The sequence below is a fragment of the Lissotriton helveticus genome, chromosome 11 (assembly GCF_964261635.1).
Source record: "Lissotriton helveticus chromosome 11, aLisHel1.1, whole genome shotgun sequence".
Taxonomy (NCBI): Eukaryota; Metazoa; Chordata; class Amphibia; order Caudata; family Salamandridae; genus Lissotriton; species Lissotriton helveticus.
In genome coordinates, this window is record NC_136072.1 from 207249320 (window position 1) to 207266055 (window position 16736).

General features: G+C 50.1%; 1 long non-coding RNA gene across 1 annotated transcript in view; it reads right to left on the minus strand.

The window, feature by feature from the left end:
* Window positions 1–16736, minus strand: part of LOC144792372 (uncharacterized) — a 311371-nt gene that overhangs the window by 54551 nt on the left and 240084 nt on the right. The window contains exon 5 of the long non-coding RNA XR_013602549.1: window positions 393–571. This is a non-coding gene — a long non-coding RNA (uncharacterized LOC144792372). The remainder of the gene's footprint in view (window positions 1–392; window positions 572–16736) is intronic.

The window sequence follows — 16736 nt, forward strand, 5'->3', positions numbered from 1 at the left end:
CTGTTGTAGTTGGAGACAATATTGCATATGAAGAAAATCGCATTATAGATGCAAAACGTATACATGGTTGATTACAGTATTTAATTGACTGGAAGGGTTATGATGCGTCAGAAAGATCCTGGAAACAGAAACACATGTACATACTCCAAGATTGGTCAGATCTTTCCATGCCTTTCATCCGGAAAAACCCTGTCACCATTGAAGACCTTTGGGGGGGCCAGAAGGCATTTCCTGCATGTGTAAACGGTCTTGGCATGTACACGTGAATTACTTGGGAAAGATCGAAGGCCCAAATCACCTTCACATGCACACATGAGAAAACCTGGGACCCAAAGCTATTTAAACCCCACCCACTTGGTTCCCGATGCTTCGCTTCGTGCCTAAACACTCACTTGACTCCGGACTTTGGTGGCAGATCATCCGAAGCTCTTTAGCGCTCCACCCTGCTTCCTTCCCTGTCTTCACTTAGTGTCTTCGGCTGTGTTCTTGCTGCCTGGAGCACATTTCAGACGTTCCTTCCTGTTTCTGAATTTCCAGCTCCAAATCCTCTCCCGGCACTGTTTCCGATTTCCTGCAAAAGAGAAAAGAAAAGAGAACCAACAAAGGGTTGCCAAGCAACACCTCGCTCTGAATGGTAAAGCGTTAGCATGCTTGACCACATACCAGTAAGAATTTTAACTTTATGAAAACTGTGGCAGACCTCTTGACCTTCTATAAATCAAGAGAACGTTTTGAAACTCTTCCTGAAACAATCCAAGGACTTTAAGGACATTGAGTAAGTGAAGAATGTTAAAGTAAAACGGACATTTGTGTAAATACCTTGAGTCTGATTAGAAGACTGAAAGGGAACAGAGAGCTCGATTGTTATTATTATTTATATATATTTAATGTGAAATTACGGAGCAAATATTGTAAAGGAAATCAGTAACTCTTGTGATAATTTGAGCAATCACAGACTATTGGTGATGACACCTGTAGTGTTTTTTTTGTTTATTCTTTCTTTTAGTTTCAAGAATCCTTTTGAGAAAAGGTCAAGGGTAATTCGGGTATACCTAATTAAGAGTTCCAAAGCAGATGTTTGACCTAAAGAAGTGATTTAGGGTGTTCAGATTAATCGGGTACATTTATCAGATTATACACGAGCTGAAAACTGAATCCCAGTAACACTTTGCCTTTCTCGAGAGACATTCTACACGACTGAATTGTCAAGTCGGTCTACAAGAATCCAGTGTGTCTTCTCTTTTCTCTCGTACCTATTCCCCCCTCCCCCGGGTTCGATCAGGGCGGCAAGTGAATCCTATCCTTGCCTCTCTGGTGGAGTTGAGAGGGAGTTGGGTAATAGCGGCATCAAGGAAGGAACAAACCGGAGTACAGGTGGGTGAATTCGTGACACCATGGGCCCCAGTGTCTACCACCTCCAAGGGGCTTTGTACTCGTTGGGAGGGGGGGGGCGCGCAGCCCCCATTCTAGAGCCCTTGATGCCTGGGGACTATCACCCCCTAGGGCCAGCTGCAATGTCTCCCGCCATGCCATAGCAAACTCTGCTTTGCTTCTTGGAAGCGAGAGCAGGAAACCTGCTCTCGCTTTCAAGTAGCAAAGCAGAATTGCTTTTGGGCAAGGGGAGCTGCATGTTAGCAGCTCCCCTTGCCCAAAAGCAATTATGGGTCCCGCAGGAGACGAGGAGCCGGCAGGGACCGTGGGGGCATTGGGGCTCCCGCCAAATTGAGGGTCGGCCCCCGGGATGGGGTCCCTGGGGCCAGAAATGGCACGGAGGGTGGCCACAAAGCCCCCACCCCTTTAGTTTATTGATTATTTTTTGTTTATTGGAAGGGCAGCCCTGGGGGATGTGGTCCCCGGGGCTAGAGTTGGCCCAGAGGAGTGAGGCCACGCTGCCCCCCCTCCCGGCAATATTTTGTAACACAAGGCCAGGTCCTGGGGGATTGGGTCCCTGGGGTCAGGAGTGACCCAGGGGCATGGGGACCCCCTCCCTGCAAAAAAATAAATAACAAGGCCAGGCCCCGGGAGATGGGGTCGCCGGGGCCAATAGTGGCCCAGGTAAGCGGGGCCACACGGCCCCCTTCCTGTTTTTTTTTAATTGCTCAGGCCCTGGGAGATGGGATCCCCAGGGCTCAAAAAATGTTAAGAGAAGGCAGGCCACACAGCCCCCTCCTAAAAAACGAAAAAGAAAACCGAAGCTGTATCTCGCCGTAGGCCCGCCCTGTCCCTGTACCACTTGAAAACACGCCTTCTGGCACGTTTTGGGTTGGGGGATGAAGTCCCCTCGCATCTTATGGGTCCTTAGGGGCCAACTAGCCCACCAGGTACCTCCAGCAAGCACCACACAGTGGTATTGCTGAGGGGTGGTCCGAGGCCACTCCCTTTTTTACACCACTTTGCAAACGCGCCTTGTAACGCATTGCTGATGGGGCAATGAGGTCCTGTTGTGTCCTGAGGCCCTCAGGACTAAAGTGAACTTCATTCCCTGAGCAGCAGTGCGCCAGGAGTCGCGTTTGCAGAATGGTGTAAAAAGGTGGCGTGGCCTTTGAACACTCTCAGCAATCCAGCTGTATGGGGCTTACTGGAGGTAACAGGAGGGCTAGTTGGCCCTGAGGGACAGGGCACTATTGCAATTAAAACGCACATGTTATCAATGGCAGTGGTCTGCATTTTCTGAGACTCTGGCTTTACTGCCTCACTGATGAGTGATCCTATCCACTTTCGGGTACTCCCTGACACCCAATGTGCTTCTCAGCCGTTATCTCTACGCTCAAGGATATCAATTTATAATAGGATCTTCCAGTTAAGCCATAGGTTAGTTAGTAAATTCTCTCTCTCTCAATCTATGCAGCCTCCATTTTTAACTGCTTCGACTGCCTACTCTTTGGAGTGCAGCACGTTGGCAATCAAAGTCTTGTATAGATCATGATTACTGGACTATTTAAACTTCACAGATGTGCCTGCGATCACTCTGTGGCATACTTTTTCCCAAAAACAGCAGTGTACAGACAGTATTTCCTTGTGAGAACTAGTTGGCACTGAAAGTCGATGTACCGTCGAAAGTCGATGTATTGTGAGTTAACTTCAAAACTGTTTATTCTGAATTTTTTTAGTGAATCAATATTGCTGATTTTTCTTTATTCCCACCACCTACAAGTGGTGTAATTGTTTTGATTTTCATTAGTAAATCCCCGTGCAAAAGACATTGCTACCTACGCCTGGTTATAGTTTTTATGAAAAGTACGTCAATTTATGAGAAAAAAACCTTTAACACCACAAATTCCTTCTCTACTGCCTTTCTTCTCAGTCCACTTTACTTTCTCTCCTTACATGTCTCTCACGAATGTGGTCCCTCTTCTAGCCTTTTCAGCCTCTCATTCCCTCACTCAAGTGGACCTTCATGGTCTTAATTTATCTCTTACTTTCTCTTTCTAGCTTCTCGCTTTCTTTTTCCCGTATTATCTCACTGTTTTCTTTTAACTCTCTTCCTCTTTTTCAACAGCCTTTTTTTCTTTCAATCTTGTTTTTTTCTCACTTTTTTTTCTTGCTTTTACTTTTTATGTCTCACTGTCTGTTGTATTTTCGCTCTCTTGATCTTTTTCTCTTCTGCTAGCTATGCTGCTCTTTTTATCCCTCTGTTCTTCACTCATCCTCATCTTTGTCTCCTTTTATCTCTCTCTTTATTTTTGCCTTATTTGCTCTTCTTCTCAACCATTGTCTGCATCATCCTCTTTCTTTCCTCTTTTTCACTCTGTTCTCTGATACCTTTGGGTTTTCTCTTGCTCTCCATTCTCATCTTTCTCACTCTCCACCCTACTTGCAGAGTGTGCACCTTTAAGCACTCTGAATAACGGGGACATCATATCTGACAATCTCTGGCTGATATCCATCATCTCACAAATTCTAAATGCTAACCTTTGACTTTTTCACTCTATTCTATGATTCCGTGGATTTTGCAGTCACTTTCATGTTAATGTGTTTCTCTTTTGCTCTGGTTCTTACCCTATTTCATTCTCTCATGCTTTTTCTCACTTAGGTTTCACATTCTCTTAGTCTATCTTTCTATCTCTTTTGCTATTTTGGTCACACATAAGGCTACGAGATTTAGAAAACAACAAAAAAACTGTATATTTAAAAAAATCTAAAAGAAGGACGACTATTTTACATCAACTGAGGGGTATGGAATGACAGTGCTTATCAACATCGAAATGCCAAGGAAATAAATAAAATGCCATTTTAAACACCGTTACATACCTGCTAATTAAATTGCTTTCTGATAACAGAAACTAGCCAGTCCTCCAATGGAATACATAGAAATGTGCCTCTTTCAGTTAGCCCTCTATGAGAACAGGGAGACAAGACAAATTTCTTGAAATTTGAAAAACTGGGGTTGTCCTGGTAAATCCGGGCACCTGGTCACCCTAATCACACATGCACTTCATAACCTTTGTTTCTCCTTTGCTGTTTCTCGTTCTGTTTTTCTACAACATTCACTCTTTTTTATATTCCCATTTTCTCTCTTGCTTTGTTTTCTTATATCTATTCTCTGCATATCAGGTTTCAGAGAGGTCCTTCCGGATCGCAGAGTTGAAAGGGTCTTATCTAATGTATGGTTCATATGAGGGCAGATGGAGTCACATGAGGGCACATAAATGTAAACAGCCCAGTGCAACCAACTCTCAGGGCACCGAAGGTTAGGGGTCAAAGTGCAAAATGCTCCTAGGACAGAGAACATAGGCACATCTAGTATTAGTGCAGCAGGCACAGTGGCACCAGGGCTGAAGAAGAGGTAAGAGCCGGGGCGTGGCCAAACCAGAGACCAAGATGGTCGCTCGGCTTTGAAGCTCTGCCAGCAGTCGTTGCAACAACGTGATGTCCCGCTATCCAGCGAGCCTACCGGGCAGGGAAAAGATGCAGCGGAAGGGATCCTGATTAAAAGTCTCCCTGCGGTGCTGCGAGAAAACCACCGAACGGCAGAAATCGGCAACTCCAGGCGGACGGACGACTTTCAAGATGGCGGCATCGACGATATCAGGAGACTCCGGTGCGGCGGCGGAGGGACTGAGCCAGCAGCTGGGGTGCTGTGAGTCACCGGGCCACGGGTCGGAGTGTTGAGCGGCTACATTCTGAGCAAAGCGGCGCTCGGTACTGGCGGGAGGTCCGTTTGACCTCCGGTGGTCCGAGCGCGGCACTCTTATGTCTGCGTTGATCGCAGGGGCACACAGGAACGGTGCCTGTGATCGTTCCCCCGTCGACACCTGGTACAGCATTTCCAAAGCGCCCTTAGGGATCTCCTCCCCGCATATGCACTCGCTCGGCCGCGGCCTGCGCTGTTCTCCCCATTGTTGTAACCCTTCCTGGCGTGGCTGCGCTGCTCCCAGAGCAAAAAACGTAATCCAAACCTCAGCAGTGTCTCCGCCCCAGCCACCAATTTATGCTGCAGCAAACTTGAAACATTAACTGCCCACTGCACATTGCCTTGTCTTCAAACAACCTGCTCCGTGGAAGTACTGTGCCCGGACCACTACTGCGCCACAAGCTCCATTGTGGGAGACAATAGTGAAATACCCAAAAACCTCCCCTGTTGTCAGGAAAAGACAAACACGGGTTGGATGCCCATTCCTTGCTGATCAGTTCTGCTTGCCTAATCTCTCTTCGCCAGCTACTTGCACCTGCTCTGCGGCCAAACCAGAAGACTCTGGCATTGGGCTTAATTAATACTTGGCGGGTGGGACTGCGGTATGGGCCGCAAAGACCCCAAACAGCGCCTTCTCCCCTTCGAAAAGGTCACTGAAGTAGCCCAAGAAGCCCCTGACAACATGGCGAAAGGTGTCCAGAAAGACACAACACCAGAGGGTGATACCAACCATTTAGGTTCCCTGCTACAAGAGATCAGAGCGGGGTTCAGAGCCCTAGATGTGCACTTTGATGCCCTAGATAAGCACATGGCGAATCTGGGATCGAAGATCCAAGTTCACGACAGAAAACTCGACGTGGTGGAATCGCATACATCAGATCTAGGAGATGGAACGGCTCAATCCTTGAAAAGGCTCGGCCTAATGGAACGTTACCTCAAAGACGTCGCGATCAAGAAAGAGAACTTAGAGGCTCGCAGTCGCCAAAATAACGTGCACATTTTGGGTGTTCCGGAATCGACAGCCGCTGGTCGCAAGGACACCTTGGTAGAAACAATCCTGATAGACTTGTTTTGTAGAGAAGTCTTCACAATGGGCTTTGTGATAGGACGCGCTCATAGATCACTAGGTCCAAGGCCCAATCTGGATGCCCGCCCAGACCCATCATTGCCCGTGTCATGAACTTTAGGGATCGAGACACGGCCCAGCGCCTGGCACGAGAACGGGGCGAAATGGTATGGCAGGGCTCCAAGCTGTCCCTATACCCAGACTTTACAATCATGGTTTAGGAGGCCAGGCGGAAATACACTGGAGTGTGGCGCCGCTGCCAGGGCGACAGATGCTGGACGCACATACGAGAAGCGATAGAGGGCTTCTCCTTAAGTGACATAGGTCGTACGCAAAACCCGCATAGCACGGACTATACTCACTACACTGGCAGTCATAACACATGGACGAGGCTCGACTATTGGCTGGCATCCCCAGAACTTATCAGCTGGTGTCATGTGATCCGGACGCTTCCTCGCACATATTCGGATCACTCCCCTGTATCATTAACATTGAAGGTCCCGCAACCCAAGGGTTTTGAACGACAGTGGCGATTCCCCAGCCACGCATTAGATGATGAAGTTTTTAGACAGGAATTACGAGAAGCGATAGAGGACTACTTCTTCATTAACACTGGTTCAGTAGACACTGTGGCAATGTTATGGGTGGGTTTTAAAGCATACATGAGGGGCGTGTGTATATCCAAAAATGCTGGTGTAGTGAGGGATTTGTGCAGTACGTTAGCCCGCCTGGAAAAGGGCCTAGGGCCGTTAGACTCTGAACAACGCCAGGCGACAGGTCCCGAAATAGACAAGCAACGTTTGTCCCGGCTTACAGAATTCAAAGATACCGCTGAGAGGGAGATCCTTTTTATGGGGAAATACTACAATGCCAGGAAATACGGCGAAGGTGAGCGGCCGGGACGAGTCCTAGCACAGATGATTTGACCTCTCTATTGTAAGGCATACATCCCAATGAGAACTTCGTCGGGACAACAGATCACTGACCCACTGGATATCCAGGAGGAATTTATGTCCTATTTTAAAACATTATACACCACTAGATTGGGTCAAGACAGGGTGCAGCAGAAGAGCTATTTGTCTGAGGTCGCTTTAGTTTATCTCGAGAAGTTTATGCAGGACTTTCTCGGTGAGCCTATCTCTGAGGAGAGCATTGATGAGGCATCTCTGCCCTGAAGAGTTCCTCGGTCCCGGGGCTCGACGGTTTCACAGCGGATTTTTATAAGTCCTATGAAGATTTATTGATTCCCCATCTCCTTAAAGTATATGCAGAAGCCCTGGAGAGGCAGATAATACATCCCACCCTGTGTGAGGCAGTTATCATTCTTCTCCCCAAACCTTTTTTTTTTTTTTGAGTCTTCAATACCTTTATTAGTAATAAATAGGTTACACACCCGCAAGCCTACAACCAACCAGTGGCCGGCAGCTCCTCAGTAGAAAAATTGTTCAGTACACGGAATATTTATAACTTCAACATATATTTACACAGCATGTCGCCTACAATCCCAACGGGCCGGCCGCGCTTCAAATAATATTCCCCATTGCATATATTCACCAGGCTGTGTTTTTCCGTGCACCCCATCACCCACAGAATGCATAGGAACGCCAACTACGGCTCAATGTGTTCCTAATACAGACGATCTAGATTCAGTATGTATGTCGGAGCAGGCGTGTCATCTGCGATGAAGACTCTTTTTCTTGCTTGTGAACTGAAACACCAGTCTACATTAATCAACCCATATGTTCACATTTGTGACTGTTAAAATTCTAGCTTACTAAATGTGTAAAGAGCAATGAACTGTAACCTAAACATAGGCAGAGGGCAATATGATTCTATTACAGAGAGCACTTCACATGCATCAAGTTGCACATCATCCACTCACCACACCACTCTTCGCGTATTTGGATGTCACACTGCTAGAGCACTCCACAAGAGGAACCATGACTTCTTGTCCTCATCCTATGGATAGTTAAGAATCGTCCCCAGATCAACTTTCACTGCATGCCAGCAAGTATTCCCGCAGTGGGGCCCAAATGTCTCTGGGTTTCGATTTAGTGGGCAATTCTTCTGCATAAGTCTCAAGCTGGTCCCTACAGTATACCATATCCTTCAGCCATCCTTCTACTTTAGGGCGTTTCCTGCTGTCCCATGTAAAGAGTATCCTCCTTTTCGCTAGGAGCAGTGCCACCTGGATTAGTCTGCCAAGGACACCTTTCAACTGTGGGGCATGTCCTAGTAAAAACAGTGCCGGAGTGTTTTGTAGTTCAATCCCTGCCATCTTTGCAACACTAGACAGCACGCCATCCCAATATGCATGCACTTGATCGCACTCCCATGCTAGATGTGTGAAACCAGCAGAGTCTGTCCCACAGCGCCTGCATTTGACCTCCTCCCGCAATCCTATTCTCCACAACTTGTGTGGAGTGTGGTATACCTGATGCAGGAATTTTAGGTGTATAATCCTTAAATTACTATTGGGGGTCAGTTGTCCAGTGATCGAGCATATGCGCTCCCAGTCCATCTCCGTCAGAGGGGGATCCAGTAGAGTGTTCCACCACACTAGGCTAACATCCTAGGTGTGTCAGTTTGGACAGCCTTGTACAGCCTAGTTACCATGTTTTTCTTTGTAGGGGCCGTTATAACCACCTGGAGTGGTAGTGACGTTTCAGGCTCTGTGACGAAGTCAGTGTAGTGAGCTTTTACCGCCTGTCGCAGCCTATAACAGGTAAAATTAAATAACGTTGGGCTTGTAATATAGGCCAAGTCCTCTCCGGACATGTACGTTCCCTCAACATATAGGTCTCCCATATTCACAATGCCGACCTCGCTGAGGGCTTTGATCGAACCCTTATCTTGCACAACCGACAAGGCAGCATGACCCTCAATGGGTAGTGCGGTACTGCTGTCTGTTGTCAAAATTGAGCGCCGCAGCTCTGTGTAGCTGGCGGATCTTACACGCTAGAGGCTCAAGTGCAATGGCAAATAGTAACGGGGATAAGGGGCACCCCTGACGTGTGCCTCTTTCTATTTGAAGTGGCTCAGAGGTGTCACCACCGATCCGGACTCTAGCAGTAGGGTCCGTGTATAATAATTGGACCCAATTTACAAACATGGGGGGGGGGGAAGACCATTCTGTGTAGTACGTGTAGCATGTAATCCCACTCTACGGAGTCAAATGCTTTTGCGGCGTCCAATAGTACCGCAACGGCCTGAAGGTCTGGGTTTAGGACATGTAGCATAGCAAAAATGGTATGCAGATTCAGAGATGTGGAGCTGTCTGGGATAAAGCCCGCCTGATCTGGCAGGACCAAGAGGGGCATTAGCGGCTGTAGCTTTGTGGCCACGATCTTCGCAAGTAGTTTGGCATCTATATTAATAAGAGACAGGGAGCGGTAAGAGTCACATTCTTCCGGGGGTTTATCTTTCTTCAGTAACGTAATAATCATCGCCTGCCGTAGTGATGGGGGAAGTTTACCTGCCTCATAAGCCTCCGCATACATCGCCAATATGTGAGGTGCAAGCATCGCAGCGTGTGCTTTATAGAATTCAGCCGTCAGCCCATCAGGCCCAGGTGCCTTTCCATTCGGGAGCGATTTGATAGCCGTTATTACATCCTCCACAACTATAGGCAGGCTGAGGTATTTCCTATGCACATCAGAGAGCCATGCACACGCAATGTCGTCTAAATACTCATTTAATGCCTTCCTATTGGTTCCCCCCTGGAAGTATACAACGAGCCATAAAATGTCAGGAATTGCTCTACAATTTCCTTGGGGGAGTGATGCGCTATTCCATCACTGTCCACTATTCGGTCAATGGGGGGCTGCAAGGTCCTGCACGTTAATTGGGCTGCCAATGATCAACCAGGTCTTCTGCCTTCTCCATATCTCCGGGCACTGTGCCTTTTGGAAATGTATTTGACTTCAGTCTCCGCTAACTCATTATATTCATCTACAAGTTCGCGTATATTCGCCAATGTCTCTGCGTCAGGTGTAGTGTCATACTGAGTTTCGAGCTCTCTCAGTTTCCCTTCTAGCACATGTAACCTATTTCGTATGTCTTTCAAGATCCCCGCTGCTGTGCTAATACAGGTTCCCCTTATCGTGACCTTAAAGGCCTCCCACAATGTCCCCTGACTGTCCACTGACCCAACGTTTTCCTCAAAGTACCTCTCAATGGCCACCCTGAGCGTGTCCGCATACGTGGGACCTAACAGTGCCTCTGCTCTGAATCGCCATGTAAATGGTGGTCTCTGATTCTGAGGAATGGTCATTGTTAGCATTATCGGGTTGTGATCTGAAAGTGTCCTGAGCAGAATAGTTACATCCGACACCCAGTCGTTAGCCTCATCACTGAGCAGCCAGTAATCTAATCTAGACCACCCATGTGTTGCCGGTGTGATGTGTGTGCCCGCCAATGTCTCTGTATGTCTGTGGCGCCATGCATCTACTAGCCCAAATTCCAGCATACAATTTTTCACACAGTTTGCAACCTTGACCATTCTAGCCCCCTGTGGATTCGATTTATCCATCCTCGGAATAAGTGAGTATTCAGATCCCCCCCATATGATCGCCGTTTCCGGCCATGTACGTAGTACTCTATATAGATTCGTGTATGCAATTGTGTCGTCCACTACTGGGCCATAGAAACTTATGATTGTTACTTGCACGTGTCCCAATTTCCCCAATACCATCGCCCATCTACCCTCTTCATCTTTTGCAGCGTCTAGCATTTTAAAAGACACCCCCCTTCTTTATTAAAATGAGAACACCTCTCCCATAGGAAGAGTAAGACGAGGCAAGCCTGTATGTCGCCCATTTTTTAGCTACATTGTTCTCCGTTACCCCAGTGAGGTGAGTCTCCTGTAACAGTGCTATTGTGGCATTGTGCCGGTCTAAGTGTGCCAATACTTGTCGTATCTTTTGTGGTGTGTTGAGTCCGCGTACATTCCACGATATAGCCTTATATGTGGTATCCATCATGGTGGTATTAGTGGCCATGCCCTATGTTTAGCTCTCAGGCTTGCGCGTGAGCGTCGCTCTCTACAATTTGTCTTACATGCATTGTGTCTATACTCAATTGCCCCATACCTGTAAACAAAAACATTAAATCTCCCCCCTCCTGCCTCCCACTTCAGCACACCCCAATCGCTAAAGACATGTCCCCCATTTAACACCCTAATAAACAGTAACATAAGAACCCAACGTTCAAGTTGGGGATCACCCATTGGGGGTCGTGACAGCTACCACCACTCCCAGATAACTGGAGGGAGGGGAGCCATCAGTTCTCTCTCGGTCCCATAAATCCCGCCCGCAGCGGTGGTTATGTGTCCGCCCCTTATCTGGTTTGCCTGCAATGGCATGTGCGACACGTTACCCGCATACATGAGCTGATAATATCAGTACGCAGTTCAAAGGTCATTTCAATGTGTAACATACCCTCCACGCTGTTCATTCGTCAATGTCTGATGTTGGAGAAGCATTGGCTTGTTGCTGTTGCCGCCTCAGCGACTTTGCATGATCCATTGCTTGTTTAGGTGTCGTGCAGATCTTGCCCTTCTCAAATGTTCCAATACGCAGTCTCGCCGGGTATAGCATCGCATATGGTATTTGTTCTTTCTGTAGGAATTTTTTTACATGTTGGAATTCTTTACGTGCCGCTTGAACAGTGGGCGTAAAATATGGATAGAACGACAATGTGTTCACCTGGTGGTTAATGGAGCCTTTCTGCATGGAGATGCGTAGCACTGTATCACGGTCTCGAAAATTTAATAACCGGGCGATTATGGGCCTCGGAGGTGTTCCCGGTGGAGGACGCGCCGCAGGTGATCTGTGCCTTCGCTCGCCCGCAAACAGTGGCGATAGTTCGTCTTTACCGCATACATCCTGCAGTAGGGTCTCGACGTAGTCCTCCAGTTTCCCTACATTTGTGGATTCCGGCAGACCTATTATGCGAATATTGTTCCTGCGGGATCTCGCTTCACTGTCCTCACTCCGTATGACCTCTAACAGTTTGGCGAATTCGCCCGTTTTGTCCGCAATTTGTTGCAAGACGTCCTCCGTGTGCTTGTCCAATTTCGATGAGAATTGGTCCATCCTTCCAGTGAGGACTTCGATTTTCCCATCGATAGACTGCAGACTATTTTGGTTTGCAGCTAAAGTTTTTTCAAGGGCGGAGGACTGTGGTGCGGCCGCCTCATGATCCACGTTCGGTGCTGAAGTGTGCCCTTGGCGTCCACCCTTACGCAGTTCAAAACTAAGCGTGGGCTGTGTCTTGTCCGGCTTCCCCATTGGAGCAGACCCGTGGGGGGGGGGCCAGCAACAGAATAAGTGTCTGTTTCTTGCTTACTGTTAAGTGCCTATTACTTTCTCCCTCCGTCGGTCACCACTGGTGTGCGTGATTGACCTCGATAGTACAGTGCACCCCCAGATTATGTCCGCTATCACCTGGGGACCCGGTATGTCTGTTTGCTGGTGTCTCGTGGAGCTCGATCAAAGCGTGTTGCAAGCTCCCCCCGCAACACGTTCCTGGCTGTCTGCGCACTTCTGCCACCCGGTGTGCCCCCCTGTAGGTCGCCAAATGAGGTGCCTGGCAGATCCGCTTCCACCCAGCTCGGCCTGCTTCTGGCGGCAAGTGCGCATGAGTCTGAGTAGCGCTTCGCCGCACTTCCATGCTCCCTCCACTCAGGCACTGTGTCACGTAGGGTCAACTGTCTCGGCTGCCCGTATTTAGCGCCAATAGTGCTCCTCAATTACTATGTTCGGAGGCCGCTCATCTATCTCTCCCGTGTAGCGGGTTCCAAACGGTATAGGCCGCTGTCCATGTGGCTCATGTGGGTCCAATATTAGGCCGTTTGTGTGCGCTCCTTTGGATCTTCACTTATCCCCCTCTAGCCAGAGGGGGAGGGCGACGACCCCCCGTGCAGCCGCAAGTGTGTCCCAGGAGGCGGCGGGTGTGTGTCCCAGGAGCGCGCCCGTTACTGTCCCGTACCTCAGCCTGTGCAGAACTCCACCTCTGTTAGCGGCCTAGTATTTCCTGCTGCGCCTGGACCTCGCATATCACCGTATCTGGCTCACCTCCCCCAGCGCCGCTGAGCGTCACCTCCGCTGTCTCGCCGTCCGCAGCCTCTCCTCCCAGCGTCTAGCCTGCCAGCAAATCGAACCACCGCAGGGCACTCACGGTTCGGCTAGTCGCCTGTTCAACAGCGAGCACAGGTCTCCGCGGCTCCGTCTGCCTCCGTGAGTCCCGGCAGTCTTCTCAGGCCGCCATTTCCAGCAGGGCTGCCCAGGCCTTAGGACAGATCGGTGTCCGTGTTTTCATGCGCCGATCACAACGCCACACAATTCCTCTGTGTCGGCAGGGCTTCAGCCGTTCACTCCCACATGCAGTGTCGCTACTGCGCGATATCTGGGCAAGGATATTAGCAGATTTCTTCCGATGGCTGGCGGAGCTGCACTACAGTGCGGCCATTTTCACTGAGCCTCAAGCCACGCCCCCCTTCTCCCCAAAGCTGGCAAGGACCCCCTGCTATGTGGTTCCTATCGACCGTTATCACTCTTAAACCTAGACTACAAAATAATGGCAAAGGCTCTGGCATGTCGCCTGTCTCTCTCAATAGAATCTATCATTCCCCGGCCCAGTCTGGTTTCATACCCCATCGATCGACAGCCTTCTATCTACGCACATTATTTAACACTCTGCATAGAATTAACCCGGAAATCCCTGCTGCGGCAATCCTATTTGATACAGAAAAGGCATTTGACTCCCTTGAATGGCCTTTTATTTTATCCAACATGGAGCGCATGGGAATGCCGTTTGGTTTCATTGCCACGACTGCCCTGCTATACAGTCAACCGCTGGCCCGACTACAACTAAATGGTACATTGACGGCTCCCTTCTCACTTTCACGCGGCACGAGAGAGGGCTGCCCGTTGCTGCCTCTGTTGTTCATTTTAGCCATGGACCCACTAATACGGCACTTCCAAGAGAAACACCTTCATAGGTGTTTACAGTTCACCACCGGCCCATTGTTAGTATCATTGTATGCAGATGACACGATTTTATATGTACGCAACCCCCAGACTAATTTGGATCCCCTTATTCGGGAAATTCTGCCCTTTGGCAGACATTCCCGACTGGGAATCAATTGGAACAAATCTGTAATTTTTCCACTCACTGCCAGCACAGACAAGTGGGACTTGGAATTCCCCCTGGAATGGAATACTGACTCGGTTAACTACCTGGCCATACATATACACTTAGAAACAGAGCAGATCATCCGCCGCAATTACGGACAGCTATTTCCAAATTAGAGACTCAAACAGAGAAATGGCTAAGGCTCCCACTTTCCATGGCTGGATGAGTTTCCCTCATTAAGATGGTCGTGCTTCCTAAATTTTTATATCTATTTAAACACATCCCGATCCCTCTCACGAATAAATTATTTTCGACCCTTCGATCACACTTAATAAGATTAGTATGGGGTGGCGGATACACCAGGGTAAACTGGCGGGTTTTGACACTCCCCTGCGATAGAGGTGGGTTTGGGGTCCCTGATTTACAACTGTACTATTTAGCTGCACAGTGCAGTTTTGCACAGACATGGTACCACCCTGATGCCAGAATTCCATACCTCCGACCAGAGTCTGACTTAGTCCTCCCGGATATTTTAGCGGTGATATTACCGAAGGGTTTCCCCAAAGATATCTAACGCACATCGACCACTAGTTGGGCTTGGGAGAAATTGCGTTGCATAACACAGGACATGAGCCAGTGCCTTGTGAGGACCAGGACGTGAGCCATTGCCTTGTGAGGACCAGGACTTGAGCCAGGGCCTTATGAGGACCAGGACGTGAGCCAGAGCCTTGTGAGGACCAGGATGTGAGCCTGGTATGGACCAGCCTGTGAACCGGGGCCTAGTGAGGACCAGGACGTGAGCCGGAGTCTAGTGAGGACCAGGATGTGAGCCTGGGCCTGGTATGGGCCAGCACGTGAGCAGGGGCTTGGTAGACCAGGACATGAGCCAGGGCCTTGTGAGGACCAGGAAGTGAGCTGGGGCCTTGTGAGGACCAGGACGTGAGCCAGGGCCTTGTGAGGACCATGACATGAGCCAGGGCATTGTGAGGACCAGGATGTGAGACGGGGCCTTGTGAAGACCAGGACATGAGCCAGGGCCTTGTGAGGACCAGGACGTGAGCTGCGGCCTTGTGAGTACCAGGGCGTGAGCCAGGGCCTTGTGAGGACCAGGGCGTGAGCCAGGGCATTGTGAGGAGAGGGACGTGAGCCAGGGCCTTGTGAGGACCAGGACGTGAGCCATTGCCTTGTGAAGACCAGGACTTGAGCCAGGGCCTTGTGAGGATCAGGATGCGAGCCAGGGCCTTGAGAGGACCAAGAAGTGAGCCAGGGCCTTGTGAGTACCATGACATGAGCCAGGGCATTGTGAGGACCAGGACGTGAGCCAGGGCCTTGTGAGGAGCAGGAAGTGAGCTGGGGCCTTGTGAGGACCAGGACATGAGCTGGGGCCTTGTGAGGACCAGGACGTGAGCTGGGGCGTTGTGAGGACCAGGATGTGAGCCAGGGCCTTGTGAGGATCAGGCTGTGAGCCGGGGCCTTGAGTGGACCAGGACGTGAGACAGGGCCTTGTGAGGACCAGGTCGTGACCCAGGGCCTTGTGTGGACCAGGACATGAGCCGGGGCCTGGTGGTGGAACAGGATGTGAGCTGGAGCCTGGTGGACCAGGACGTGAGCCGGGCTTTGGGAGGACCAGGGCGTAAGCATGGGCCTGGTAGACCAGGACGTGAGCCACGGTCTGGTGGACCAAGACATGACCCAGGGCCTTATGGGGACCAGGGCCCGAGCCAGGACCTTGTGAGGACCAGGACGTGAGCTGGAGCCTGGTAAACCAGGACATGAGCTGGGGTCTGGTGGACCGGGATGTGAGCCAGGGCCTTGTGAGGACCAGGACATGAGCCGAGGCCTGGTGGACCACGACGTGACCCGGGGCCTTGTGAGGACGAGGACGTTAGCGTGGGCATGGTGGACCTTGTGAGGACCAGGATGTGAGCGTGGGCCTGGTAGACCAGGATATGAGCTGGAGTCTGGTGGACCAGGACGTGACCCTGGGCCTTGTGAGGACCAGGACGCGACCCATGGCCTTGTGAGGACCAGGACGTGAGCTGGGGCCTTGTGAGGGCCGGGACGTGAGCCAGGGCCTTGTGAGGATCAGGACGTGAGCCGCAGGCCTTATGAGGATCAGGACATGAGCCAGGGCCTTGTGAGGACCGGGATGTGAGCCAGGGCCTTGTGAGGACCAGGACGTGAGCCGAGGTCTGGTGGACCAGGACGTGAGCCGGGGCTTGTGAGGACCAGGACGTGAGTGTGGGCCTGGTGGACCTTGTGAGGACCAGGATGTGAGCGTGGGCCTGGTAGACCAAGACGTGAGCCGGGGTCTGGTGGACCAGGACGTGACCCGGGGCCTTGAGAGGACCAAGACGTGAGCCGGGGCCTTGTGAGGACTAGGACGTGAGGCAGGGCCTT